This window comes from Coccinella septempunctata, chromosome 3, assembly GCF_907165205.1.
Source record: "Coccinella septempunctata chromosome 3, icCocSept1.1, whole genome shotgun sequence".
In the NCBI taxonomy this organism is placed as follows: Eukaryota; Metazoa; Arthropoda; class Insecta; order Coleoptera; family Coccinellidae; genus Coccinella; species Coccinella septempunctata.
In genome coordinates, this window is record NC_058191.1 from 5,784,269 (window position 1) to 5,802,732 (window position 18,464).

General features: G+C 35.0%; 1 protein-coding gene across 2 annotated transcripts in view; it reads right to left on the reverse strand.

Moving 5' to 3' along the window:
• The window catches only part of LOC123308917 (connectin), a 373,496-nt gene that overhangs the window by 185,977 nt on the left and 169,055 nt on the right, over window positions 1-18,464 (reverse strand). The window lies entirely within an intron of this gene.

The window sequence follows — 18,464 nt, forward strand, 5'->3', positions numbered from 1 at the left end:
AATATTTTGAAAGGGCGGTTTTGTGAAACCTGGAAAGCTGCCTCAGTTGATGCACGAAGTTCTTCGGGACTGTTGTTCTGAAACACAATAATAATTCATGGCGATGACATCAAGATCAGATTTGTTTTTTCTCTCCAACGCCTACTTGATGAAACCATGCTCCCAAAAGCATAGTAGCCATAATATCAACAAGGATGTTCGTATATTCCATGACCTAATACTTTTAATAATCAAAAGTAATAATTCTCTTCTTGGAACACTGACAAAAAATCATCACTATGTGATGTTTTAGTGTTTTCAAGCATTTTCTAACATCCTACCTATATGGTATCATATATCATTTTGAAGGAAAAAAAATAACGAATTCAACAAAGTTATAAAATATAAGGTATTCCATTGAAAAAATATAGGTTTGTGTCGTATCTTCAAAACCATAAGCCGAAAACAAAAATTGAGTACGCCCCTGGATTCTACGCAGAATTCTGTATCGAACGTAGTATTTAGCTCAGCATTATTTCTAATTACTTCGGAGATAATGGACGGGTGCGAAAAGAATCAACTTCCAGAATCGCCCTGTATCTCATGAAAGGAAACAGTTATGCAAAATCTGATTAGGACAACTTGAGTTTCACAAAAAAGTAGAACAGGAACGAGAAAACCGCAAGGCTCTATCTTAAACAACAAGCGAGAAACCTGGCTGTCTCACCCAAAATGGGATCAATTTTGTACAGGCTGGGCAAAATAAGTGATATCTGAACTACAACTTTTTAACCCAACGAGTTAAATGAAAATGAATGGCACATCACGGTCGTCTTTTTTCGAGAAAATAATAATGCCATCAACTGCATTCCTCTGTCTTCTTTTGTTTTCGAGTTATAGGCCAAAATTGAAATTTTTAAGATTTCATCTTATCTATCTCCGTTTCTGTTTGTGAAAATGTTGAAATGATTCCATTACACAGACACTTTTTTTATAGCAATCCAGTGGCGTACTCTGATTTTTTCAACAGGTTTCCTTGTTGAGCGACAACATAAACTTTTGTTTACTAAATATTATGGCTCCCATTTCCCATGTAAACGTGAAATATGCTCCCATTACTTGCACGTGTCGGTTAATGAGAGCGATTGGCTTTTTTTGAAAATCGTTATGGTACCATTGTACAGGACTGTATTTAAATCTAACTGTGATTAAATCATACCTGTGTTATTATTCTAAGAGTTTCTAGTTGAAAATTATAAGAAGATTAATAAAAATGATTTTTGTGAAATTTTTTCCTTAGAAGGCTCCAAGTACCTTGTGCTCCCTAATTTTTTATATCTTGAGTCATTAATAATTGTAATCTTCACATTATTTCAATGACTTTTCATAAGGATTTGATAACCCTAAATGTATTGAAGTCACGATGTCATTTTTAAAATCACCTCATAAAAATATTTTATCTTTAAGATACTTTCTTCGCGAGAAAACCTAAAGAATAGATAAAACCTCGAAAATATTTCATTAAACGACTGAGGAAATTGAAAGTTGTTAGGAAAACAAATTATTTTCCTTTCTCTTCGCTGCTACGAATTTTTCTACTAAGGCTAACGATATTCTCCCCAAGACTCTTGTGTATTTTTTCACTGACTGTAGCCTGAAAGAATGAAATATGACTGTAATTTTTCGTTTGTCGTACACAATGCTCTCGTTCCTTTTATTTCTGCTACATATTGTGCAGCTCCCTCAATACAGCCATTGCTTTTCATTACTTTTCCAGGTCGCCGTATATTAGATCACCTTTTGAACTCATCTTTGTCTATATGTATATAATATGCAGAGTAGCATGTAGGAGTAAAATTGAAATTCATTTCTGTGATAAAAAATTTCAGAGGACTATGAATAATGTTCCGGAAAACTATTCATAGATGCTTCCAAGAAATTAGTTTTCGGTTTCGATAGGTGCATAAACCGGCTGCAATCTTTCAAGAACAGCAACACCTCGGTATATCTTCAATTATTACCAAAACTATAGATGGTTATAAATATCCCCTACACCTAGTTGAAAACGATCATTTGATTCAAAAAACAAATAATTGGGTAAAAGATAAATATGAATTGTATGGTACCCTGTTATACTAACCTCTGCTAAAATGCATACATACGCTATATTATTTGATAACCAAAATTGCATTGCTGACATTCAAGAGGATATACAGGGTAGGCCACGGTCGATTGTAGGTTAGACGTTTACCTATGGTTAATACGTTAATACTCATTGGTCGAATCTGCCGAATTAGTCTAAGAGCTAGCAACATTTACGAGCAAGAATTTTCGGAAGGCTGATTCTTCAATATTTGATTCTTTGGAGTCACCCAAACAGAAAATTACACCCATAAAAGTTAGGAATCGTTTCGTTATCTTGTGCGCAGCGCTTTTTATAGGTAGAAAAGATGAAATGCTTATTTGAAGAAGATTTATTTTTGTTGCGTCTACTTAGGAACACAATTGGGAATATGAATTTTTTGGGGCAGAGGTTTTGGCCGTTGGTAAATACCTGGCAGAAGCCATTTTGGGTTGAGAAAATAGTGAAATTTCAAACCATTTCAGGAAGGCTGAAATTACGATATTTTATTATTCAGACATTCAAGAGTGAAACATGAAATAGGCAGACTTCAATACGGTTGCTGAAAGAAGACAGAAGCCCTCAAAGTGTCAAAAGATTACGTTATCGGACAAGCATTTGCGAAGTGAATGATCGCAAAAGAGTCAAGAAACCATATATCTTGAATATCTGAATAATATAATTTCAAATTTTCAGCTTTCCTGAAATGGTTTAAAATTTCATTTTCTTTTCACTAAAGTGAAGTTAGCGTCATCTCGAGTTTAAAATGTGTTACTAGGACCCTAAGACTATAGTTGAAATATTAATTTAAGGTCCATTTATTGAAATTTATTGTGTATTTTCTTGGTGAAAACCTCGTAAAATTATGAAAAAGTGTGGATCAAATAAAAAGGATTTTCCGAAATTGAATTTTGCTCTTCACTGAAAAAAATTTAAATGGAATTATTACAAGTCGTACCATGTGAATTGATCATTCATTGATGTTTTTTTTAGAGCTCCAAAGTGGATAGAATTTTCAGGGCGTAATTACAAAGTGTTGGGCAAACAATACACCATGTTCAGTAAACATAATAATTAAAAACTGTTCATAATCGTGAATTGTTGTATGCAGTTTTTTGCATGAAGGGCCTATTTAGAGAAAATTATAATCTGTATACGTCCAAATCTGTATACGTCCATCAGTCACTCCAAAATTGGAGTGACTGCCAAATCGTTGATAAAGCAGATGAAGTTTTGTGAAACCTGCTAAGAATCTTTTGTCCATGCATTAACCAATTTGTATATTGTGTCATAAAGAAACCATATCATTAAGACATCATAACAAAAGCATGAAGAGACGAAACTGATTCCTGGCTTACTTATAGGTCTTGTGTACCTCTGAAAGATTTTTTTAAATTGTGTATCTGAACATTCTGTAACTGATACGTAAAGAACTGAAATGTTTATACATACTATGATAGTATATTGAATATTGGTTCATATTAATTTCTGATAGAAATTCTACAAATTTTTCATTTTATCAATTCGAAACGATGTATTTCTCAGAAATAACACCTATGACGTATCACCATTTACTTTTGTGTCCTATAGTTAAAGCTCTATTCGTTGTCCATAATCTTAAGTATTCGTCATAATTTTCTATGAGTTGTAAATAACAAATATATCAAATTCGTATTTCACTGGTATGATATAAATTGATTCAAAACAGTATTCAGATGTAAACTAACATTCTGAACAACAAACAAAACCCTACTTTTGTCGCACAGGATATAAGGGTTTTCTGGTCTAAACGAGGTAGATATTGTAATCCAATACATAGAATACATTCTATATGAGACAGAAAACTGTTGATTAACAGTTATTATGTATTGACAGTACGTTTTCAGCGCTATCTCGTTATCAAATGTGTCAAACACAGACCAAGATGTAGTAGATTTTCAGTACTATGATAAGAGATATGAGGGCGTTCTCCATCCTTCTCCTCTATAGTATTTGCTTCATCGATTAATAACAAGGAACTCCCTGAAGACGGCTGGCGGATGCTAGTCAAAACGTCGGACAGAATAAGTCATGATGAAGGATTCTCCACCGTGGGAAAAAATGAAAAAATAGATTTTTTTTATTGAAGGACAATATTGGTCCTCGGTCTCAGTTACTACAATTCGTAATACATTAGTTTTTCCCAGAAGAAATATTAATTGTCATATTGTTATTGATCTATTAAGATCGCATCGCACTAAAATGCAACCTCCTCAAAATCTACATTCTGAATTTTCCGCCTCAATAAGAGGCAGAAACTTCTTAAGAAATTCGCGACATGTTATATTGTCCTCATTTCCTGATAGCGATGTTCCACGATAACCAGGAAATGTTGTTTAGTCGGGGCCCCAATCTGAACCGTTCCTTCTGAGTACAACCACTTCTATCTATATGAAGCCGTGGTTGGCCAATATATCCGAAGAAATTCAATTTATTTCTTATAGCGCTCTAAGACTCGCTTATTAAAATTCATCAGGGCAATCAAACCGTCCTCCCAAATCGTACCGATATATTGTTGGATCTAATATTGAGTTATCCCTGCAAAAAGCTCCGTAACGTAATAAACCCAAGTGAATGTTCCGGTGAAATGACAAGTGCCCACTTCCCTTCTCCTATCGCATCCCGTCATTCATTTTATAAGTTTGTTCTGTTGTTTCTACGAAATTGCCACCGGAACTTTTTTATCACGGCGTTTCCGGGAACGACACGAAAGAGCTTTTCAGGATTTTCTCATGTACCCACTAAAGTATATGGCGTGTTTTTCTTAGAATCTCGAATAGATGAACGAAATCTTCCATTCCCAATGGTTGCTCGAACAGTAATCGAACACATTTAATTTTTGTTTTACTTATGGTGCAAGAAATAAAAGGAATAAAAAGTAATTACAAATCAACCTAAGAAGCGGAATAACCACTAACCAAAATAACAGATTTTACATACAAAACATTAAAAACAAAGTATATTAGATTGAAAATTTATTTTCAGAAGCAACTTTGTGCCCAAATAATCATCATGGAACATGTGTACGATTTCTAGCAGTTCGTTGCAGGCACGGAGCATTCCAATCAATAGTTGTATTTTCGAAGCATTGGTTTTCTTCAAAGGAATGAAGAAAGTTAAGAAGGTTCCTCAATTCCTGAATTCGATGTTGGCAGATTTAGGCCAGATATTTGCAACAAGCTCGCTACGTACCACTCACCGCTCACAAATTTTTTCAACATCTGGAGATCACTCATTCTACGCCTGTTTTGAAGGGATAAAAGGTTTACAAAATTTTCGTGCAAGGCAATACCCATCATTCTCACGCCCGGCAAGATTAAGTTTAAACTAAAGAATCTGAGCATTTTATTCTGCATAGGTACATTCAATTGTCCTATACAGGGTGTCTGTAAACAAATGCGAAGGAGTTAGATGATTCCTCGATGAAAAAAAGCTGGGGTGGTTCCTATAAAAAATCTCTTCCAAGATACAGCCTTTGGAAGGCGATGGCGAGTTGACAGTTTTTAATTTTTTTACGGGTTTCAAAAAATACTGAGTTATAAAACTATATAATATGAAGCACTTACTAGAAGTTACTCACACAATTTTTTTAGATCTCATAACTTTATTATTTGGGGTTGAGAATAACAACCCCTTATGATTCTTCTTAAAAAATTGTTTCCCATTCAATTCCGGATAAAAAACTCTGTTGCAAAATTTAGATACAGTCGATACTTTTCTCGAAATACATAAATAAAAACTAACAAGCAGTTCTGATCGCTGTTCATTCCATTTCATTGTATAAGTGTTCCATAGAATGACTACATCCCGCTAAAATACATGTTGTGAAAATAACATCCTCTAATAATAAAGTTATTACTTACTTATTACTTACTTACTTATTACTAAGTTACTTATTGCTTCATATTATGTAGGTATAGTTATATGACGCAGTGTTTTCAAGAACCCGTGAAAAAAAATAAAAACTGTCAACTCGTTATCGCCTTCCAAAAGCTGTATCTTGGAAGGGAGGTCGATTACAAAAAAAAATCATAGAAACAACCCCTGCTTATTTTCATCGAGGAATCATCTCCCTAAGTCCTTCGCATATACATTTTTTTATAGGCATATGTTATATGCTATTTGGTATATGTTACCGGCAATGTGTATAATTCAGGCACAACATACAACGCCTAGGCAATGTATAGAATGCCTGAGTCTTCTAGGCAATGTATGAAATAATACGAATGCTTAACCTAAGCATTGTATACAATAACTAGGCATTATATAAAATGCCTGCTGTTTTTCCGGGAATGTGTGAAATGACATGATTCAGGTGTGAATTCATTATCTTATCTAAATGGGTATGAAAGTACTATTATGTTTTGTATTATGTAATTGATATTATTTCATGATTGAAACTTCAATATATTTTTTTCATTTCCTCTTTTGATGAAGGCGCGAGAGAAATATGAAAATCCATTTTTATTATTATTATTAACATCATTGAAATAAGTTTGGGTCGTAGAAGCAATTTTCATAAAAAGTTAAGTATTTCTAACAATAGAATTAGGAACCACTACACTTAAAAATTTTCATAATAGGTTTCGAATAGAAAATACTGAACCATATCACAAAATCGTAACTTCTTGGCTTCACCCCTCAAGATTGTGGTTCATGAAATGAAATTTATTCTAATTAAAACGAGTTCTAAAATATCAGGAACGACGAAAATACTCACGGAATAAATAAATATAACTCAACACATAAGAGATTATTGCACCTAGCCTAACCTAACTCTATAATTTTTGGTTATCTTTAACCGACCCAACTCTGCCAAAATGATGCAAATCTCCATGACATGACAACGGTTATACTTGTTTACATCGGCCAGCCGACATCTTGGTAGGTTTCCTCAGACCACAGAGTGCTTTGTTGTTGGATTAAGTTCACCAGTTTCACCCCCCTGGGTTAGGTTCTAGGTTAGTTAAGCCGAGCTCAGAAGTGTGACATCGTCGCCGTTAACCAATGGACTAAATATAGTCGCTGTTTGACAAGCAGCCATCTTGAAGACCACCGAGAGAGAAGGAAAGAGACAGGAGAGTGGACGCACTGCAATTTGACTAGGGTACCGTATTTCCCAACGATAAGTTCTGGGACTGGATATACGACCTTTATAGAGTATTTTCTTGTTAATTATTGTAAATAATCAAGTTCAAGCGAAATAAAGAACTGTCCATTTATTTTGAAGCATTTGTTCTGAAATCAGCTAGAAGAGGTTAACACTTTGAACACTTAAAATCCGTTGACAGGCAGAGAATCGGCAGACGCTAGACACTACAATAGTCTTCCCTCATCACTGATACCCTTCTCCACTGATATTCAAAGTCTAACCTGACTCTCTATATTGAGATTTTGTGACAGACATTGAGTTTAACAAATTGCACCACTGGCCCACGAGCAAAAGCAAACAGCTGCCAGAGTGTAAAGAAGAGAATTTTTCTTTAAATCGGGTTTCGGGTTTCAAAATCGGTTGACCTACTAGTAGATATATGTAAGTTATCTAGAAATAAACCCTAAGCCATCTCTTCGACGTTTGTTCGAGCTCCCGTTTTCATTCGAACAATGTGGGGACAATCACGCAAGAGATTACTGTCCTGTTATTTTCGAAAAATGTCACATTCCAATTCCTTCCACAGACATCCATATAATAGAACGACGCCCGCGAGAACTCATTTTCGAAATCAGCATGACTCCGCGAAATCAATATTTCGTCTTCATGAAAATATGGTTTTGAATGTAGCGTAGCAGAAGCCCGGATAGAAAGATGAGTCGGATACAGACGAAAAACGGGAACTTGACGTAATTTGAATATGCAGTTCCCGTCTCACCTCCTTTGATTTATTAGAACACATTTTCCTGGCATGTGAGGCACTTTTCATTCCTTCCTTCTGAGCTATAAGCGAGGCATAATAGCTGATAGCAGTCTTATGCAAATTGAAAGAATGTTGGGTAATAAATTGAACCGACATGTTAAACATGAAAGGTCTGGAAGGAAGGAGGCTTCATTTTCAGGGGAGAAACGATAAATGTGTCGTAAAACTTAGGTGTGGTAGTAGGTAATAAAAAGCATCCGATGTGAATGAGGGGAGATATTGGGTTTCTACGATGAATATGCGATTTTCCTGTCTCATTTTGAGCTTCTTATATACAATATTGGTTCAGTAACAGTAGAACGAACAACGATAAAGTGGAGGATATCATGAATACATTTCAATCACGTTATGCTTTGCGGAACGGCAAGCTAGAATATCTTAAGTTTTGAAGAGAAGTAAATTCACTCCTTAAAATAGATGAACACTTCAGAGATGGTTTACGGGTTCGCCTCGAGATCGGCTGCTGGATTTGTCAACACGAATAACCCAGATGATTTCTGTTCAACGTACCACATGCAGTTTCCAAGTTATTTCCAATGAATGAGGAAGTCGGAAGGATCAGAATAGATTAGATTTAGATCGGGATAATTTGGTTAGAAGGAATCGTTTCAGCAGTGTGGATATTTTTTATATTTCTTTCCCATACCTTTAGGAAATCTTCGATAAGGTTTACAAATATGACAACGTTTTCAGCAGCCTTGGTGCAACCTTAGACAACTGGATATAGCCTAGATGTTCATTTCCAACAGGTGCTAATAGGCATCAGAGCGAATTGATAACGCTATGCCCAAAGATTGTAAAGTAGAAAGATGGGAAACGAGGCGATTAAAGCGATGCGAGCGCCATATGTGTGGAAAGCGTTTTTTTAAGACGCTAGGACTGATTAAATTATTGCAGGATGTATTTGAAGGTGAAGCTTTTTTTTTCAACAGAATGTAGGTAGAACTGGTCGAAATGAATCGTTTCACCAAAAATCATCTCGAATTGTTCTCATTACTTTTTAGTAACTCACACGGTTTTATGAAATAGCTCATTTCGATACTAACTGACAGAAGAGACTTAGGACACAAGTGTAAAAAATAGAATAATACTTCAAAATCTCACCAATAAAATTCGTCTGAATTATTCACGAATTTTTTCACAATGGGCATCACAATCTTCTTGTTCGAACATTCCAACAATCGTCGTAAGAATGGGATAAAATGAGGAAACATCGAAGCACTTTTTAAGCATAAATGACATAAGCACTTTGAAGAAACTTCCTCGATTTTCAAAATTTTTTTTTCACCCTAAATTGCACGATGCAACAAATATGATTCTCCCAAAAGTGACCTGATGCATCTAATCCGATGAACTTGGTACTGAACCATTCATTGTCCAGCCATATGTTTATGTTTGTTTCGTTTTTGCGATGCCGCAATCACGTTTCACAGTACCGTACTTGAAATTCATTGAAATTTTGTCGAACTTCCAGCGGTTGTATCTCAGCCATCTTGGATATTTTATACAAGGTCTTTCACGAGGAACCTCACCCATATTTATACGGGAAACTACTGAACGTATTTTCATGAAATTCAGCACTTATAAGTATTTCAGATGCTGATGAAATCTAAAATATTTTCAAGGCATGAGCACCTCCGGTTTTTCCGGAAATGACGTCAACTTCCGTTTTTCAAATTAGGACACCATTTTTTTATTGCAGAAATAGATTCCTTAAAAAATTTCAAGTTATTTTGATGTAACATTTTTCAGTTTTGGTTGGAAAATTCTCTCTGAGCGGGAAAATTCGAAAAAAAAAATCGAAAATAGAGCTCCGCTGAAACAGGAATAACTTCGAGGTTTTTGGATGGAAAATTTTCATTTTTGGGATTTTTTAAGATGTAAGATTGATGTATCCACTTTAAAAATCGAAATCGCGATTCATGATACAGGGGGTGAAAAAATCGCTTTCAAGGTTTGGGATGACAAAATCGTGAAAAATCAATTTTTTCAAATTAGAACCCCATTTTTTCATGGCGGATATTGAATCTACGTTAAAAAATAATGTGAGTGTATGCATCACACCCTTGCCCCAAAATGGATATTTTCTGAGTTATTCACAAAAAACTGTTTTTCGTCTTGAATTTTCAGCTATTTCTTTTCCCTTCACGCCAAAAAGATGAAATTTTCAGGAACTGTTATTTGAACCATGCTGTAGATTTTTCACCCCTTCTTGAAACCGACTTCAAGTTACTATTAGGAGAACCATGGCAAACTCTCGCAGTTATAACTAGAGAAGATGCTCAAAGTTTTGACCGTTAATTTCTAGACATTTATTTATACATCTCAGGAATGCTTCGTGCGTTGCTCTTCTTATTTCATCGGGAGGAAGAGATCTGCAAAAGTGTTTGAAAACCAAATTGAGTTTCATAACTATGAATCTAAAAATCTAAACAAACCTGAACGCATTTCTGACTCGTTCTATGCAGTCCTCTTTATCAGTCAGGGGAGTTGAGTAGACAATATTTTTTATCCTACCCCAAACATAATAGTCTAAAGGAGTTAAATCGGGAGAACGTGGTGGCCAAAGATGTGGACCATTGTTCGCCAACCATCGATCTTCAAATAGCCTGTAGAGGATATTTGACACATTGAGTAAATTGTGTGGAGGCGCGCCATCTTGTTGATACCATAAGTCATTATGGTTCTGTACTAGCGGCTCAATTATTTGAGTCAATATGTCAGAATATCTATCTCCTAAGGGAGAACATTCTTTAAATAATGCAAACATGTGTAGTGTTCTATCTTACCAGTTAAAGTCACATCATAAATGTGAACATCGAGAATTGCATTATTTTTGATGGCGCAAAAAACATTGAAACTCCAGGTCTTTTGAAAGTTCCATTGTCTGAAGTGGTGGTTGTTCTCTTCATCCCAATAATGACTGTTATGTCTATTGAAAGAACCATTCTTTGTGAATTTAGATTCATCTGTCCAAATTATACAGTCCAAAAAGTTTTCATTCTCTTGAAATCGAATCATCATAGCTTCGCAAAACTCTGTTCTCCTGATGAAATCAGTTTCCTTCAAATGCTGTACCCTATTGAAATTATATGGGTGCATTTTATGTTTTTTTAATATTCTCCAAACACTCGATTGAAATAATCCCAGATCAATCTCGGCATCTTTGAGAGAATTTTGAGGATTCACACGAAATATGCAAGAACTGTAATTTCGTTGTTCTCATCTTCTACTACACTTTTTTCTCTGTGTATAGTTTTCTTAACGAAAGATCCGACATTTCTCAAGTTTGTCTTGGTTCTGTTAATGGTATCTCTCGTTGGTCTGGGTCGATCAGGAAACCTCTCAATGAACAGTCGAATCGTTCTATCTACAACTTTATTACATTCTCCATGAAGTAGAATGAGATTTAAATCATCTTCATTGGTAAAATTAGGCATAGTGATCGATTTTATAACTTAATACGAATTATCACCAAATTAATAGTAAACACAAAATGCTTCTGAATAAAGAGGAATTTGGCAGATGTAATTAATGATATCTATCATTAAGAAAAAAGAATGTAAAACAAGGTGAGTTTTTGCATATGGTTCATAAGGAATTATTTATTTATCACTGGAGAGAAAACCGATGGCCGATTAGTTGAAATACACAGGTTTCCGATACAAATTCGAATCAAAATTCGCCATCTATTTAGGAACAACCTGTAACTTTTTTCTCTTGCATATTAGGGTAGTAAAATCTGAAACATGGTTTAAGTAACAGTTTCTGAAAATTTCATCTTTTTGGCGTGAAGGGAAAAGAAATAGCTGAAAATTCAAGACGAAAAACAGTTTTTTGTGAATAACTCAGAAAATATCCACTTCAGGGCAATGGTGTGATGCATACACTCACATTATTTTTTAACGTAGATTCAATATCTGCCATAAAAAAATGGGGTTCTAGTTTGAAAAAATTGATTTTTCACGATTTTGTCATCCCAAACCTTGAAAGCGATTTTTTCACCCCCTGTATCATGAATCGCGATTTCGATTTTTAAAGTGGATACATCAATCTCACATCTTGAAAAATCCCAAAAATGAAAATTTTCCATCTAAAAACCTCGAAGTTATTCTTGTTTCAGCGGAGCTCTATTTTCGATTTTTTTTCGAATTTTCCCGCTCAGAGAGAATTTTCCTACCAAAACTGAAAAATGTTACATCAAAATAACTTGAAATTTTTTAAGGAATCTATTTCTGCAATAAAAAAATGGTGTTCTAATTTGAAAAACGGAAGTTGACGTCATTTCCGGAAAAACCGGAGGTGCTCATGCCTTGAAAATATTTTAGATTTCATCAGCATCTGAAATACTTATAAGTGCTGAATTTCATCAAAATACGTTCAGTAGTTTCCCGTATAAATATGGGTGAGGTGAGGAGACCCTGTATAGGAAATTTTTGGTTGACCGACTCATTTTGATGAGTTCTACCTTCTGTACAAATAAAGCCACACCTTTGAAAACAGCCTGTATATAAAATTTTGTGAGATTTGACCGTTTTAGTGTTCAGTTCAAAAAAAAGAAATGAATATCTTACGTCAGAAACCACTATTTCATATGGGGTTTTCAATATAATTCAATTCAATCAGTTAGACATCTCGGAAAGTCAGAAATTTTTTCATTCGTCCAACGAAAAAATGTTTTCATTTTTTTCATTCAAGTACAAATATTCATTCATGTTTTTAACTTTCAGAGGTGAAATTATCTCTTCTATGAACTTCCACATGATGAAATTGATGATTTTTTTCCGTAGAGTGGTCAGTAATGTCGAATAGTAATCTCCGGTTCTTGTTCTACCCTTATCCAGAAAATCAATCATGTTTACTCCATGGCAATCCCAAAAAACTGAAGCACGAACTTTTCCAGCAGATTTTTGGGCACGAAACTTCTTAGGTCTTGGAGAACCAGAGTGTCTCTATTCCACCGATTGTTGATTTGTTTCTGGATCGTAGAAGTCTAATCCATAGTAACAATTCGGTTTAAAAAGTCTACATCGTTTTCAAATCGAGCACAGATAGAACGCGATGCTTCTACCCTTGCACGCTTTTGGTCAACATTCAAACATTTGGGGATCCATTTTGCAGCAATTTTTCTCATGTTCAAATTGACGTGAACTATGATGAATGCGTTCGTATGAAATATTCAGTGCTTCAGATCCGACGGTCTGATAAAATCATGTTATGAACTGCATCGATATTTTCGGGGACTGACACAGAAACTGACCTTCCCGATCGGTTATCATCTTCAATGGAAAATTTACCTCTTTTGAAGCTTGCAGTCCAATTTTTCACGGTTTCAAGGACATTGATCTCTAAGGATATTAAACATATCTTCGTAAATCTGCTTACCTCTTAACCCCTTTAAATACAGGTACTTGATGATGGCTCGATACTCCAATTTTTCGATTTTCACAATTCGGTGGACATCTTCTTTCTTTTAATTTATAGCATAACTCTGGTTTACTTATTTTACCTCAAACTTTACACTGACACTTCGAATGAGTTATTGTTCGTTGCTATGAAAACGCAATATTTTTTTTATGCATGGAACTGGTCTAGGCTAACTAGATATCAATACATGCTCCTACATCAGTTTGTACAAAAAATGTTTAATTTATTTACCTCAATATTGTATTCAGAATTCTCCTATTCAATTGGAATATTGACGAAAATATACATATAAAATTTAAATTATGTATATGTAAATGGGGATATGATGTTCTAGCATATGTATACTCAAAGTCTTCCCATTACGATCTATAGCCGAAAGCTATAGAGGCGAGGGCATATCAATTTGAATAATATAATCCCACTGGAACAAGTTACAAGGTAACAAAAACGGCAATCATTCGCCCCGAGAGCAGAATTCAGAAATTCGAAGCAGTCCTTCTACAACGTATAGATTCTATTAAAAAATACAATATTTATCTTGAAATAATTTGTTTGGTCAACTGATGAGTACGTTATTAAATTGCATTTGATGGATTGCAAATATTCGGTTTTTCACGATGATAAAAGAGGAAATATTGAAAAATTCTTGGCCTACTGTAGAACCAAACAACATTTCAATGTCAAAATATTTTATTACTCAACATATTCTCCTCTTATTTGGATACATTTATTACAGCGAACCTGCAACGTCTCTAGACCTTTAAAAAAAAAATGCAAACCAGACCTCCTCAGCTTTTATTACCTCCTCGTTGGAAGAAAATTTACGACCTTTTAAATTTTTTTCAGTTGAGGAAAGGGATGATAGTCGGATGGAGCCAAATCTGGTGAATAAGGGGGGTGTTCTAGTAATTCACACCTTAAATCACGAAATTTTGCATGGCTACATGAGATTTGGGTGCAGGGGCGTTGTCCTGCAACCATAAAACACCTTTGGATAGCTTTCCGCGTCTTTTCTCTTTAATTTTTATTCTTAGAGTGGTCAGTAATATCGAATAGTAATCTCCGGTTATTGTTCTACCCTTATCCAAAAATCAACCATGATTATTCCATGGCAATCCCTAAAAACTGAAGCAAGAACTTCTTAGGTCTTGGAGAAACAGAGTATCGCCATTCCATCGAGTGTTGCTTTGTTTCTGGGTCGTAGAAATGTACCCAAGTGCCATCCAAAGTATATGTATATTTGGTTTAAGAAATCTACAGTTGCACGCTTTTGGCCAACAATCAAACATTTGGGGATGCATTTTGCAGAAATTTTTCTCATTTTCAAATTGACGTGAACCATAGGTCCTTTCGTTTGTATAAAAAGTGTACCACTTTTCTACACTCGATTTTAGTATTCGTTTGCTGATTGAGTTTACACCAGTGTACACCAGTATTTTCGTAAATAATCTTACCTCTTTACCCTTTTAAATACAGGTACTTAATGATTGCTCGATACTCCAATTTTTCGATTTCTACAACTTCGGTAGACATCTTCTTTCTTTTAATTTATTGCGTAACTCTGGTTCAAGAAGGACCTCAAATAACAGAATTTTCTTTTCGGAAATTTAATTTTTTTTTATACTGAATAAATAACGATGAAAGTTTGGATAATAAACTAGTAATTAACAAACATTGTAGTTGAATCTATGGATCGTAGCGGAGGCTTCCATCTTTAATGTAATTGTTGTAACGCGTTCTATATAATATGAAGAAATTTCAAGAACTGTAAAACCCGCACTGAAGAACGTTTTACTTTTCTCACCCCAAATTGAATTGGCTTTTCATATTTTGGCAAACACCGGTCCCACATTCGACACAAACGTAAGTTTCGCACCATTATAGCTAGCAAAGCAGGGTTCTTCATTGGACAATTTTGAAAGTATGGAAATTCTAAAGGCTTATAAAAATAAATATCATATTTTGAATAAACAAATTGGTTATGGCTTTTCACCTGTCTTCATTACTGTGAACTAGTCAAGACCTCTTGTGACCGAATTGTGTTTAAATAAGTCATATGATATGACTTATAACTTATATTGAACTAACTAACAATGGTAGAGTTGACTACATTCTTCAGTTATTTTCTCCCTGGTACGCCACAATTTTGGCATATACCATTACGAATACCTTGATACTACAAGTAGGTTAAGATGCAGTTCCACACATTCTTGACCATGCAGTGACCGCTAAGTTTATCTTGAAATTTCAATTCAACTTACTCAAAAATAGGTTAACAACATATTTATAAACGTATATTAAATAATTGGGTATCACCAATACGACAAATGAAATTTCAAAAGAGTTGACGATACTCTGCGGAAGAATGTTATAATTAATCCTCCAGAAATAAGCTGTGTTTTTCCTTTACCGTTTAATAAACTGGGAAATTATCATTGGTTTCTATGCATTGATCAAATTTCCAGTACATAATTGATAAACATCACTTGAGATGTTGACTTCCTGAGCAAATGTTTCTACGAGTACAAATAATCCTACGAGTTTGTAAGATATATGATGTTAAAAATGAAGAATAGCCACAATGTTCAACATAATTCTATTTCCATTCTAGTCCATAAACTGTTCTTCATGGAATGCCATACTTCAACTTCAATACAATGTCACTGTGATCGTCAAAATTATGTACAATTTTCTCGTTTTGTGCCCTCCAACATGGCGAACAGAGAAAGATCCAATTAAATTAATTTGAAACTATCCAATATGAGTTATCTGAAAAGAATCGATGATTTCATTTAACTCTATGCGATCTCTTCAGAAAGCAATCGAAATTTTTTGATACAGGTGATCAGAATATAGGGGTATATCTGCACCTCGTTTTTTAGTTAGAGTAGGTGAATTTGGCGGAATAATTTATTCCAGAAGCGAGAATATTTGATCCAGGATCAAAATGCGGTGCAGAATTAATAAGATCAATAATCCTGTGTTAAATTGGATGTACAACTTTCGACAAAAATATTGATATCATCGTTTTAAGTGTGTTTCGAAATTAAGTGGCGCACTTGAATTTTATCCCCTGGAAAAATTATTTATTTATTTATTTATTTGTTTATTTAATTATATACGGACTAGCCATTTTACATATTTCCAATGAACCTACAACAATATCAAACAGAAGAAATGAACAAAAATCAGTGAAAATCCTCCAGATTTCTAAAATAATTCTTCAGTTGAAAAATTGAAACATGAAAAAGATCTATCTCCACCGAACCAGCAGCCCGCAATGCTCTATCAAGAGGATTATTCATCAAATAATTGGTTCGGCAAAACTTTATGTTAAATTGTTCCCAAGTTCTGAGACTTCTCTGAGGAACGTTTAAATGTATCCTCTGTAGTAGATATGGGCAATCGATGTAATTGTGCAAAATCTTGTAAACCAGCATTATTTCAAAATTATGACGTCTCGTTTCAAGGGATGTAGGGATAATTTATCTCGAATGTCCTCATAACGAATAGTATCAGTGGTTAATCCCCATTTGTATCCTATCCATTTCAAAAATTTATTCTGGACCCTTTCAACGGCTTGTATATGCACTGCATAGTGAGGTGACCATATCACACATAAATATTCAACAATGCTTCTCACATGAGCTATGTACATTGTCTTAATAGAAGAGACATCTGTCTTTTAATGAAGCCTAGCATTCTTAAAGCTTTATGTTCGATAAGACTATTGGTCTGATGTATTCCAAGCATTCCAAAATTTAAGGTGGTCTTGAATTCAGTTTGTTTCATTTTTCAAATGAAACTTGGTGCTATTTCTTTTTCGAAAATTCGAAATTATTGAAACTATATTTCATCGAAAACTTGACAACATAAAGAGAATAGTTGAAACGTCAGGCATATAGTGATTCGTAGAAGATATACTAACTGACAAAGAAACTGCAACAGCTAGAAGGAGCTGTTTAAATTTTAATTTGGTGAAACATAGGTAGTATTGCAAGTAGTGAATGACTAAAATTTTGAGGAAAAATCGCGGAGGTTTTTTCATGTGAACATTTTTTGTTACTTAAATATTGTAGTAGTTTTTTGCAAATTTATTAAATTTTACAACAATCCAGCTGTTGGAGGAGATCCAAAGTCAATTTTTAGTTGTTGTTAAAATTCCTAGAGCACGTGTACGCGGAATTTATCTCCAGCTAAGTGAATTTGAAAGAGGTGAAATTATTGGTCTACGGGAGGCAGGGTTGTCTTTTCGAGAAATCGCTAACCGTACGAATAGAAATCCAACTTCTGTTATGAAATGATGTCAAGCGTGGTTTGATAATGCCCAAAATCGAAGAAGAGTAGGCACCGGAAGTCGAAGGGGCACAAATGAAGTTCAAGATCGGCGTCCAAGATTTATGGCCATTAGATACCGATTTGCTACAACTCGATCTTTGGCTGATGAGTGGTTAGGAGAACAAGGCCATCCTGCAACTGTCCGAACGGTTTACCGCCGTATAAGGTCTTTTGAACTGCAGTATTATCGAGCCCATCTTGTGTTACCTCTTACGATTGAGCATCGACGGCAACGATTACAGTGGTGCAGAGAACGTCAACATTGGAATGTGGAATGGCATCAGGTCGTCTTTTCTGATGAATCTCGATTCTCCTTGGGTGCACATGATGGCCGAAGAAGGGTTAGGGGAGACGTCGGGGAGAAAGACGTGAACCTCATTTTGATGTTGAGCGTCATAAGCGGTACTGTAAGCCGGTCAGTAGGCGTTATGGTATGGGGTGCTATTGCACATGCAAGCAGGTCACCTTTAGTCTTTAATCCAGGTAACATGACAGCGCTGCGTTACCACCAAGAGATAGTGGAGCCCTTACCTTAACCGGCTCGAGAATCCAATATTTCAGCAAGATACCCGTCAACATTAGATACCCCTATAGGTTGACAGTTCCCGCTCATCGAACAGCTGGGTTTCGTAGGTGTTTTTCGT